The sequence below is a fragment of the Tachypleus tridentatus genome, chromosome 8 (genome assembly GCF_004210375.1).
Source record: "Tachypleus tridentatus isolate NWPU-2018 chromosome 8, ASM421037v1, whole genome shotgun sequence".
Classification (NCBI taxonomy): Eukaryota; Metazoa; Arthropoda; class Merostomata; order Xiphosura; family Limulidae; genus Tachypleus; species Tachypleus tridentatus.
In genome coordinates, this window is record NC_134832.1 from 160,831,973 (window position 1) to 160,845,239 (window position 13,267).

Genomic DNA, 13,267 nt, shown 5'->3' on the forward strand with positions numbered 1-13,267 from the left:
ATATAATCTTCTTTTGGGCCTGGCATGGCCTGCCGCGTTAAGGCGTGTGCTTCGTAATCTGAGGGTCGCGGGTTCGCGCCCGAGTTGCGCCAAACATGCTCGCCCTCCCAGTCGTGGGGGCGTTATAATGTTCAGTCAATCCCACTATTCGTTGGTAAAAGAGTAGCTCAAGAGTTGGCGGTGGGTGGTGATGACTATCTGCCTTCCTTCTAGTCTTACACTTCTAAATTAGGGACTGCTAGCACAGATAGCCCTCGAGTAGCTTTGTGCGAAATTCCAAAAACGACAACAAACAACCTTCCTTCATATTTGTTTCAGCATCTGCATTTATACATTGTACACGAGGGCGAGAGTAACCCGCACTAACTCAGGCCCTAACAAACAATGTCCATGCACGATCTTTCTCTTTATAGTTCCATAATTATTTGCACTTTCACTAGATATGTATTAACTATAAAATATTTACATAAATCCTTTTCAATGTATATCAATTAACCTATAAACTAATATGGAGTCTAGTTTATAGGCGGCCTTTTTCTTTTATTTTGAAAATATATATTTACTGGGGAAAGGTGTTTAGGACTATCTCCATCAGGTATGAAGTACCTGTCTAGTTTAGCCTAGCATGGCCAGGTGGGTTTAGGCGTTCGGCTCGTAATCTGAGGATCGCGGGTTCGAATCTCCGTCGCACCAAACATGCTCGCCTTTTCAGCCGTAGAGGTGTTATAAGGTTACGGTCAATCCCATCATTCGTTGGTAAAAGAGTAGCCCAAACGTTGGCGGTGGGTGGTGATGACTAGCTGCCTTCCGTCTAGACTTACACTGCTAAATTAAGGACGGCTAGTGCAGATAGCCCTCGTATAGCTTTGCGCGAAATTAAAAAAACAAACAAACAAAAAGCAAATCCCTGGAGTGCCTGAGCTGTACGATGAAGTGAGGTGTTGGATAGGGTTCCTTCCTGTGTAAAAGATGTAAAACCAAAAACCAACATATATGATTACAGCTTTAGATATTACATAAGTAATAAGGAGACTGGTGGGTACGCCATTTGTGTGATGTTTCAGCCATTGTTGGGAATTGTAAAGTTATTGTGTTTCGTGTTTTAGCATTATGGTAGTATTTTTCAGCTAACTTTCACATTCTCTCACTAACTTTAGGTATTATATTGAGGGACTCTTAAGTACCATGATGAGGTATACCTTGGTAACCGGTATGTTATGCAAATTGCCTGGTATTGTATATTCTCCAACTATCAGTGATGACGAGAAACCCACTTGTTGAGAAATTTATATGCAAAAACGGCTCGTTTGGGCTGAGAAAACACTTTACATAGAAGAGCGAACAACGTTTCGACCTTCTTCGGTCATCGTCAGGTTCACAAAGAAAGAGGTAACTGACCGGAAGCTGACCACATGTTTGAAAGGGGTTGTGTAACTGTGTGTCGAAATGTAGAGGGCGGTATTAGATGTTTGAATATATAATTTTATTTATTATATTAATATAGGTATAAAGGCGTTCCTTTATATTGGTTTATTTTGGGTTTAAGTTGTTGTATAAGTAAGGCTTCTTTAATTTTACGTTTGTTTATGTTTGTTTCTTTATTTAGTATTTGAGTGTTTTCTATGGTTATGTTGTGTTTATTTGACTTGCAGTGTTCGAAAACGTGTGAAGGTGACTTTTTATGTTCTTTGAATCTGGTTTCCATTTTTCTACTTGTTTCTCAATATAGAAGTCGTGGCAGTTATCACATTGTATTTTATAAATAATGTTGGTGTGGTGTTTGTCAGTGTAGTTTTTACATAGTATAGACCTCAGTTTTGTGCCGGGTTTTTGAATAAATTTGGTATTAATTGGAATGTCATATTTTGTTACTAATTTTTGCCAAATGTTGGTTATTTGTTTGCTGATGTCGGGAATATATGGTATACAGCAGTATATGGTTTCGTGGTTTTTTGATTCGTGAGCTGTATTTACTTTAGTTGGTTGATTTTGCTTTCTGTCTAGGTGTGTGCGTATAATGTTTTCTATGGTTTGTGGAGGAAACTTATTGATGTTGGTGAAGTATTGTTTTATTTTGTCTAATTCATCGTTAATTTTTATCGTGACATTTATTTTATTCAACAATGTAGAAAAGAACAACTAACCCCTAATTTTGTAAAGGTAAAACTTTCAAAAAATTTTAATACATACACAAACATTATTCAAAATTTACAGAAAAAAACTACTGAAAGCCATGTTGAACACAAAATATAAAGAACTACATGACTTACAAAAACAAAAAATGAATCTAGACCATCAACTGGCATGCTGCATTAAACCAGAGATTTACGGACTTATACAACGAAACATAAACCAAATCAATACCAAAAACGACAGAGACAAAAAGATCTGCCACAACAAAAAAACTAGAAAAACTAAGATGCAAACAACAGAAAAGACACCAAAACGACAAACCGTTGACTAACCTCATAATTAACAGATCCGACCGTCAATTAAACACAGACGAGATACATCTACTTAACAAAGGACTCAACTTCGCTATAGCACCTAGGCACATTCCAACCATAGAAATCAAAACATGTTTAGAAGACCTAGCCAGGAGACTTGTGATACTTTCTACAGAGAACAAAAACAAGGAAACAACCAAAAACAACCAACAGAAAGAAGACAACTTAGATAATTTTATTGACATCCAACAGCCAACCTTCCCAGGTAAAATTACAAATTTATATTTTCCAGAAACACCTAAAACAACATCTTAAACGATTTTTTTCAAAGAATTTTCTCACAAAACCATCAACATAATTTCACAAAACAGAAAACTGAAAACAACCTTACAAAATATAGACATTAATTGCATAAAAAACCTAAAACAAGACAAAACATAAAAATTCTAAAAGCAGATAAAGGTAACGCTATAGTCATAATGAACACGAATGAATACATCCAAAAAATGAATAACATCCTATCAGACACGAACAAATTTAAACCTATACACACAAATCCAACAAAGACACACGAGACGCAACTGAACAAGTTACTACTACAAATGAAAAAAGCCAACACAATTTCACAAACACTTTATTCCTACCTACGTAAAACCGACTCACGCACACCGCAAATATACGGCATCCCCAAACCTCATAAACCAGATTGTCCATTACGACCAATAATGTCCACATATGAATCGTTTAATTACAACCTTGGTAAATACATAGCATGGGCATTCTCCAAATATGTAACATCAGCCAGCTCATTTATCAAAGACTCTTTTAATTTCAAGTCTAATCTAAATCAACTTAATCATAAAGCCTTAATGGCCAGTTTCGATGTTATATCCCTCTTTACAGAAGTTCCAACCACTGAAGCCTGCAAGATAGCCTTAGAACTCTATATCCGAGACCCTAACCCAACTATAGAAATTCCCAGTAACCAGTTAGCAACCCTCATAGAATTCACCACGATAAAGACAAACTTCATGTTCAACAACCAAAACTATATACAAACAAACGGCCTAAGCATGGGCAACCCAGTATCACCAGTTCTAGCCAATATTTTTATGACACAAGTTGAAACACAAGCAATTAACACAGCATTACATCCACCACTATACTGGTATAGATATGTAGATGACACGGTTGCGGGATTCAAATCTACAGAACACATACTTAATTTTTTCAATCACATTAACTCTATACATCCCAACATCAACTTCACATGTGAACAGGAAGAAAACAATCAAATATCATTTCTTAACCTCAAAATTACAAGAACTGATACACAATTTCAAACAGAAATCCACCGAAAAATCACCCATACTGGACTATACATTCCTTGGGACTCAGCACATGAAACAAAACAAAACTCAACATACTAAGAAACCAAATAAACACAGCCATAAAACTATGCTCACCAGATAAAATTAACGATGAATTAGACAAAATAAAACAATACTTCACCAACATCAATAAGTTTCCTCCACAAACCATAGAAAACATTATACGCACACACCTAGACAGAAAGCAAAATCAACCAACTAAAGTAAATACAGCTCACGAATCAAAACCACGAAACCATATACTGCTGTATACCATATATTCCCGACATCAGCAAACAAATAACCAACATTTGGCAAAAATTAGTAACAAAATATGACATTCCAATTAATACCAAATTTATTCAAAACCCGGCACAAAACTGAGGTCTATACTATGTAAAAACTACACTGACAAACACCACACCAACATTATTTATAAAATACAATGTGATAACTGCCACGACTTCTATATTGAGAAACAAGTAGAAAAATGGAAACCAGATTCAAAGAACATAAAAGTCACCTTCACACGTTTTCGAACACTGCAAGTCAAATAAACACAACATAACCATAGAAAACACTCAAATACTAAATAAAGAAACAAACATAAACAAACGTAAAATTAAAGAAGCCTTACTTATACAACAACTTAAACCCAAAATAAACCAATATAAAGGAACGCCTTTATACCTATATTAATATAATAAATAAAATTATATATTCAAACATCTAATACCGCCCTCTACATTTCGACACACAGTTACACAACCCCTTTCAAACATGTGGTCAGCTTCCGGTCAGTTACCTCTTCCTTTGTGAACCTGACGATGACCGAAGAAGGTCGAAACGTTGTTCGCTCTTCTATGTAAAGTGTTTTCTCAGCCCAAACGAGCCGTTTTTGCATATAAATATTCTCCAACTGTTTCCTGAGGTGACTGGACATGGTGCAAGTGACCATGCATCCATATTCCATGAGTGGTCTGATAAACGCTTCATAAATGGTTATGATGGTGTCTGGGGAGCATCCTTTATGGGTGCCGCCGATCCGTCAGAGGAAGGTTACGCGTTGTTTCGCTGATTTAGAAATTAAGTTGAAGTGGTTTGTCCAGTTTAGTGTCTTTTGAAAGTGACTCCGAGGAATTTAGTCGATTAAGTAAATTTATTAGTGCCTAATAGATTAAGTTTGATCTGTGTAATCTTTTTTTCCCTTTTAAAGCCTCTGTGAAATATACTTGCTTTGTTTTGTTAGAGTTAAGGGCTACACGCCACCTATTGTACCATGTTATTATGTAGACAGCGAAGTTTGAACTTTACTAGCCGCGATTTGGGGATCACTCAAAGAAATGGGACTACCGCGGGGAATTATTCGCTGGCTATAAAACTTTCTGGAAAATACAAAATGTAGAGTCAATGTTGAAGGGACCTTCTCAGAGTGTTTTACTCCAGAAGCTGGTATCTCTCAAGGAGGGGTGGTTAGCCCTACCCTATTTATTATGTACGTGAATAATAAATATTCCTCTAAAAGATCCAAATAATGGATACTCCTCACAGTTCGCTGACGATGTGGTAGTCTGGAAAAGTGCACCAACACCAGCCACAAACATACAACAAGTGAATACTGTCAAAATTATAGAATCAGAATAAATAGAACAAGTGGTATTTACAAAGCTAACTAAACACAAAAAAAAGCACAACAGCTGATCTATTTGAATGTAACACTTCTTTAGACTGCTACATATGCAACTAACATTTGACTAACACGGGTAAACCACACAAATAATATTAAAACAAAAAATTTGACGAAGAACAAACTATGTTAGGAGTCTAACTGATAAAAATAGTGGAGCAACGGCAGATAACATCATAACAATATATAAACCATACATTAGACCCGTCACTGACTATGCAGCCCCCTGCATGGATGAATGTAAGCAAAAAACTATTGCAAGCAAAACTACAAACAATACGAAATACACTATTTACAGAAGCTTATAAACTACCCTGAACTACACCATCAGAATTCGTGTATAAATACGCACACATAGAAACAATAGCAGAGAGGCTCCTACATGGTACAATAAATTATTTTGACAAAAACTGAAGAAAAATGAACTAGTATACGAACTAGACAGGTTGTTTTTATTTTTTTGAATTTCGTGCAAAGCTATACGAGGACTATCTGCGTTGGCATCCCCTAATTTAGTAGTGTAACACTATAGGGAAGGCAGCTAGTCATCACCGCCCACTACAAGAAATAATTGGAGCCCGAGGAGTGAAAGTGGGTTTTCTCGTTTCCACCACATCAAATCTTGGCATTAGATCTACGGATCTCTCGCCGCACTGAAGTCCCACATCGATCGTTGTTTCTTGTGATATTCACACATCGGGTCTGTAGTCAGTTTTTCTGTGGATGCTTGCTTGCTAACGCTCTGTCAAACGAACTTCAAGAATTTTTAAAAAAATTATTACTATTATTACTTTTCGGGTTGTATGGCCAAAACACCCAACTCATGAGTGGGGTAAAGAGAAAGAAATTTTCTGAGCACCCCCGGTTATCTCTGTTTCTAAGCAATATGGCCAAAGATATTCAAACCAGAATACGTGCCAGTCTTTCGTTTTGTTTGTTTAAGATGTGACCCATTAGACTGATGTAAGTTTGTAGCAATTGGGCGGCATTGCTTTGAATTTATTCAAATTATACTATTCTTGTATCAGCATCACGTTCGACTCGTAATCCGAGGATCGCGGGTTCGAATCCCGGTCGCACCAAACATGTTCACCCTTTCAGCCGTGGGGATGTTATAATGTGACGATCAATCCAACTATTCGTTGGTAAAAGAGTAACCCAAGAGTTGGCGGTGATGACTAGCTGCCTTCCATCTAGTCTTACACTGCTAAATTAGGGACGGCTAGTGCATATAGCCCTCGAGTAGCTTTGCGCGAAATTCCAAAAAAACAACAAACAAACAAAAACAAGTATCAGCATCAATTAGAAGTAAAATGTTTCTGACGGAATTGTCGGAAGTTTGAGTTAAAATAATCAATATGATTTTAGTTCTTTAAATAGAACTCTGCTTTAGTAGTTTTTACCAACTTTCTTGCCTAATGAGTCCATATTATATTTCTAGCAGTTTAAAGCGTGTAGCACGTGAGTAGTAGGCATTGTATGTTATTGGGGTTGTGGCCAGGCAATAATCAAGCACATGTTCCATTCAACAAATGACTTAACGACAAATGTTTTTTCACGATTTGTTTAAAATACTCCCACATAAAAGATTTTAATCATAACTTTTTAAATTATAAGGTTTGAAACATTATTAATCCAAACTTTGTCTTATAAGAATCTAAGTTGGCTAACCATTTTCAATCCTATGTTTATTTGTATCATTCCAAATTCTTATCCTTCTGGATATCTTGTTTTTCATAATAACAGTCTACAACGTTTTATTTAATAATCATAATTATATTTATGCCATAATACTTGTTTTTCAAGGAACAGAAATTTCGATGACAGGTGAGAAAATCCCAAAAATTCTAGAAATTGAGGTGGTGGAGGAAGATATTTGGCCTGCAGAGCCTTGTAACACAATAATCCTGTTGAATATCATTGATGATCCCTCCCTGTAGACTTATGACATTCTATAATTCTGATAGTCCAATACCACTATCACCTTGTCCTCAGTTCTCTCTGTTTACAGAAATTGGCCAGAGAAATTTCCACTACCATTCCTGAGCTACGTCTTCCTTGTTTTTTCTGCTGACTTCACCAGCTGCTCCTTCAACCATGTGTCATTACAGAAAAGAAGTGAAGGCTAGAACACCCAATCAAGTGCCCCTAGAAGATGTTATTAGGTTAGAAATAATTGAAATGACGTCTACAGATAGCTTTGCAGAACCACTACATTTTCAGCCCAGGACAATGTTCTCAAAACGTAAGCATCATCATAACACCCCAAAGAAGCATAGAACAGTACAATATCTATCAAAAACAGATTACACTTGAAGCATCCATCTTGACCTTTGCACGATCAGTACCATAATTCAAGGAACCACTAAGCTCTTCTTACCCTATTTGTTCACAAAACTGGGTCATTCAATTTGGGGATCACACGTATCTTTTCATAGAAAGAATTGCTAGAACTAACACATATTACAAAAGTGCCAAAATAAACTTGCCCTTTAAGTTTTACTGTAAATTGTTTCACTGTTTGATATAGTGTCCAACTTTCCTTTGCTTCAGACTCAGGCACAGTTAAGATATTTTAGACTTACTCTGTAAAATATTTTCTTCTGGTGAAAAAATCAACCTTTGCCTTTCTGAACTCCTATGTTATTGACTTGAAGATTCACACTTGAATAAATGGCCTTTTTCACGAGCAAAGAATTTGTGACTAAAAAGAGTTTGAAAATGAGGAACAAAAGCTGTAAAAAAAAGTTAAGTGTAGTAATAGTTCTCTCACTTAGAATTAAACTTTGCCAGTGTTGTGAAGGCGTGCAACTTATTTTGTTTTGCTAACACTTATCTGGGAAGAATTGCCAAAATTAAAGCACCAAGAAGATTAAACAGGTTATTACCCTGAGGGAGTTTAACTTCATTGTAGAAAAGAAACAATTTAGAAATGTCCTGGTAACTGAGAATTGTGACCTGGCAGGCCTGAAACTAAATGCGACAGTCTCTACAGGACTCTCTGGCATTCACTGATCATATTGGATCAACACTAGCTCTGATCAGTTATTAATAATCAGCCATTAGAGATTGGTGTTGGTGAATGACATCTACCAGCCTAGGTAATTTTTTAATCAAGTAAGTTTGTTTTGAATTTTGTATAAAGCTACCTGAGAGTTAATTTAGCAGTGAAAGGCTAGAGGGAAGGAAGCTAGTCATCAACCCCATCATCAACTCTTTCACCAACAAATAGTAAGATTAAGCTTCACATTATATGACTCCCTTGGCTGAAAGGGCGAGCACGTTTGGTGGGACGGGGATTTGAACCAGTGACCCTCAGATTACGAGTTGATCATTCTTAACCCCCTTGTATTTCTATGTGTTAAGACGTGTATAAAACATACACTTTTGCAAATTTGGCTCAAAGTTTCACTTCTCTACACTTGAATCCCAACATTAAATAATTAAACGTGGCCATGGCATTACAACTGCCTACCTTATTAATTTTCATTTTGTCCCATGCTTTTATTGGGGTACTCTTAATATTTAACTTGGCCTTAAAGCAGCAAAATATTTTCTTGATCTCTGCTGGAGACATGGCTCTGTCAAACCAATCTTCCTCTTGATTGTAGAGGTCCTAAGCTTTAGAGCATTTGACAGCCATTTGTAAGTAATGCTGCTTGTAGATGGAGCTCTGCTTGACAAAACCAATTATCACCCTAAATGGTTTCAGCAGAGCTCCACCATCAGCTCTCTTTTCTAGGTCTGTTCATGGGATCTCTTCACCAGTGATGGCAGAGGCACATTACATCATTTTTATGTTGTGAGAGGTGATTACTCCTCTGATGAATTCACTTGTATCTGGTTAACCACATACTCTTGGCATGGTGGTACTGATGGTATAAGCTGATAAGCTTGTGCTGTTGGTATCATTGAACCTAATACACAGGTAATGTGAGGAAACATTATTACATGGCCTCAAATAATAAGTACGTACAATTTATTTAAATAACTTCCTAAATAAAAATCATAAAGCACTTAAAGGTAGTAAATTGTTATATTTGCATACCATGATAAGTTCTCATGGGTAAGTGAAGACAATGTGTTATGAAGGATGAATAAGTCTTCCATTCTTAGAAAATAATTTTTCTCACTTGGTTATGCATGTACCAAGAGTTTCATTGGTCCTGTATTCAGTTCGAAACTATCACTTCACGAGATATTAAATCATTCAAGAAACAGAATGGGGCTTTTCTCAGTTATGGTTTCAAATGTCAAATAACTGTGAAGAATAGTTATAATATTTGTTATTAACATTCACATTAGGCTTTTTTACATTCTTAATTTATCTGCTACAATTTACAAACAAATTTTTTTATATGTAGTTCAGTACAAAGCTACGCTATGGGTTATGTGTTTTCTGCCCACCACAGGTATTAAAACCAGGTTTTTAGTATTGTATATCAGCAGAGTTACAAACTAGAGTTGCATAAGACTACCTTTTTCCTTTTGCCTCCCATAATTTTCTGTTCATGAGGTCTTTCAAATGTGTAAGTTACGGTGAAAAATAAAAGAAAAGTTTATTTGAAATTCAAGTTATACAAAGGGTCTTTATAAATTATTGAATCACTTAATTAACTGAATTGAACTATGTCATACAACACAAACAACTGTGATTTGCACGACAATGTAGATAGGCCCTAGGCTCATTCATGGCCAGTGGCACCATGAGCATACTTCGGCATGTGCAATGTTTTTGACTCCAACGATGTACAAACAATAATCAGTCTCTACCTTTTTGTGTGTAGCTTTTGTGGTTATCCAAAAATTCAACATTGACACATCCAGTTCCTGTTAATAAATCACTAAACCACTTTATTCATCAAAGATAATGAGAACTACATAAAATAAACAATTGTGGTCTGTGGTATAATAGACGTTGAGGTCTCAAGTTTGTACATGGCCAATGGTGCTTATTCATACATTGACACGTACATCGTTCATGGCTCAAAGGATGCATAGACTAAAATTAAAACAGATACTTGGTCAACATAAATCTTTGCAAAGCATCTTTAAACCTAAGCCACAGATCTAGGCTGTCTTTAAAATCCAACCAGCTCTGTGTATTAACCTCTGCTTTAAACAATCTGGTGACTAGCAAAAGCTCTAACAAAACTGAAATTGAAAGCAAAATGCAAACACCCTTCAACAGAGTAAGCAAAGAGCATCAAAACGATAACCATGTCACTTTTTTTTTACTTTTGCGCAAAGCTACACGAGGGCTATCTGCGCTAGGCATCCCTAATTTAGCAGTGTAAGACCAGAGGGAAGGCAGTTAGTCATCACTACCCACTGCCAACTCTTGGGCTACTCTTTTACCGATGAATAGTGGGATTGACTAACATTATAACACCCCCACAGCTGAAAGAGTGAGCATGTTTGGTGCAATGGGGATTCGAACCAGAGATCCTTAGATTACGAGTCGAACGCCTTAACCCACCCAGCCATGCCAGACCAACCATGTCATGAACATTCAACAATAAGTTCAAATGAAAACAAGTCATCACCACCTTTTATGGACATTGGGCACTACTGGAAGAAATACTGAAGTACCTTGAAACAACACTTGACAGACAACTTCACTAGTAACACAATGATAACCAGAGCTACAAAGGCATTATTACACTGAAAGTTGCAGCAGAAAATAGGGTTTAAGAACATCATATGCATCTTATTTGCTCTATTATGGTTTATGCACTACCACTGATCAGTATGACAGTTATGGAGACAAAACTGAATAGATACAAAATACCTGTTTAAGAACAGTCATGAATTGTTCTTCAGTCATCCCCATCAAGATCATATTACATCTCATAAGCCTTGGCACCATTGCAAAACACAAGTTTTTCACTTGGGTCTTTAAATGTAAAGACTATGTATCCAGTTAATGACTAACTGGTTTTTCCAACTGGTATGTCTCCACAGACACCAACATAGGAGATTGCCTAAAAGCTGCTTCAAGAGACAATCAAGTGTTGACAGGTGTCATAAAGTTACCATTGAAACAATTAGTAATAACAGATCTCAGATACCCCAGGAAGGAAAAACATTTGATGTCACTAGATCTGTAAAAGTCTAAAAAGCAGGGTACTGGCACAAAATGTAGCAGAACAAGTTGGAGAGTCTGGTTGGGCATTATTTTACAAAGCTATATTTTGCATAAGGCTGGTAAAGAATTTAAGCTTGCCACAAGAAGTACAGTAATGAAGCTGTAAACCCTAATGTAAGTTTCCCATTGACTACTTGAATGCATTGAATAGCATACACACAGTGGCACCAACATAGTATTTACTACTGACTCATAAAACAAGAGTATGTAAAATTTAGGAGAAGAATGCAATATAACTGTATGGTGATACCATCTTCTGCATGTATGTACGAGGCCATGTAAGTTACAGCTCATAAGAAAATACTACATTAAACTGGTACAATTGTACTGGTAGAATGTTAATCTTCTCTGCCCCAGAAAGGTGAAAACAACAATCAGGGAATGTATTTATAAACATTCAAAGGAGAAAGAAGCTTTTAGAATCCAAAGTAGGATATGAAGCACCTAGGAAAAGCAGACAATGAGGAATTAATAAGACAGTATACAGTGACAATTAATGCTAGTAAAGCAGCTTTCTTCCACCCCCAGCAATGTAGCCAGGCTCCATAAGCTTCAGTGCCTACTGGTACAACGCTTGCAATTATCACTTAGTACTCAGCTCAAACTACATATTTTTTCCATTACATTCATTCAAATTGTATTTGGCATTCATACTTCTTATTCAAAAACATAAATAGAAGAATGCAAAAAAGTTCTTGTGGGATACCTAGCCTTACAAACTTTTTTTTGCCGTGAATTATCTTACTGTGCAAATGTTTTTCTAAAACCCACAATTTAACAATTTCTGTAAAGCTGAGGAACAATTTATAGTTAAAACTACCTCATTAATACAGTTATTTTCAAGTAATTTTGGTTTCTGGTCTGGAAACACAATGATACACTAACTTAAACTGCAGAATGTTGTTTTTTAAATGTCAAAATTCTTAAACCTTCTCTTTAAACACAATATTACAGCAAACAATTTATATTTACAATTTACTCATGAATCAGTGAAAGGTGTGGTATTATCAGCTACAACATTCTTCCTAAGATCATACTTTTGCCACTTACAGAACAATGATGTATAATTTTTCTTTACAAGCCATAGTTTTGTTTCATTATCTTGATACTCATATAACAGTGAATTATGACCACTTTTCACAACTTTTCTCCTAGTTTTTCATATGACATTATTTATGTCCATTAGTGCTTTGAAATCCAGTGGCGGTTCACTATTTTATTTTAGAACTGTTATGGAACTAACTCATATTTTACAATAAACAATGTTAGCCAATGTATGGCATGTTTTGAAAAACTCCATGCCTCTTTACTAACTGAACAACAAAAATTGTAATTTCCAAAAGGCACATACCATTGGTTACCAGCTTCTAGAAAAAATACAAGTTACTAATTGTTTGTGAAATAGAATCAAAATATGCAACAAAAAGCATTAAAATATTAGTTGCTATTAAATTACTCTAAAAGAACCATCATGTCGTCAATTGGTAACTAGCACATAAACAGTATTACACTATGGATTCTCACATGACCTCAAAGCAAATAATGTAGTTTACTTAACACTTATCATACTGGTGCTGTCAACTGGCAACAAAATATCCAATGAGAAGCATCAATT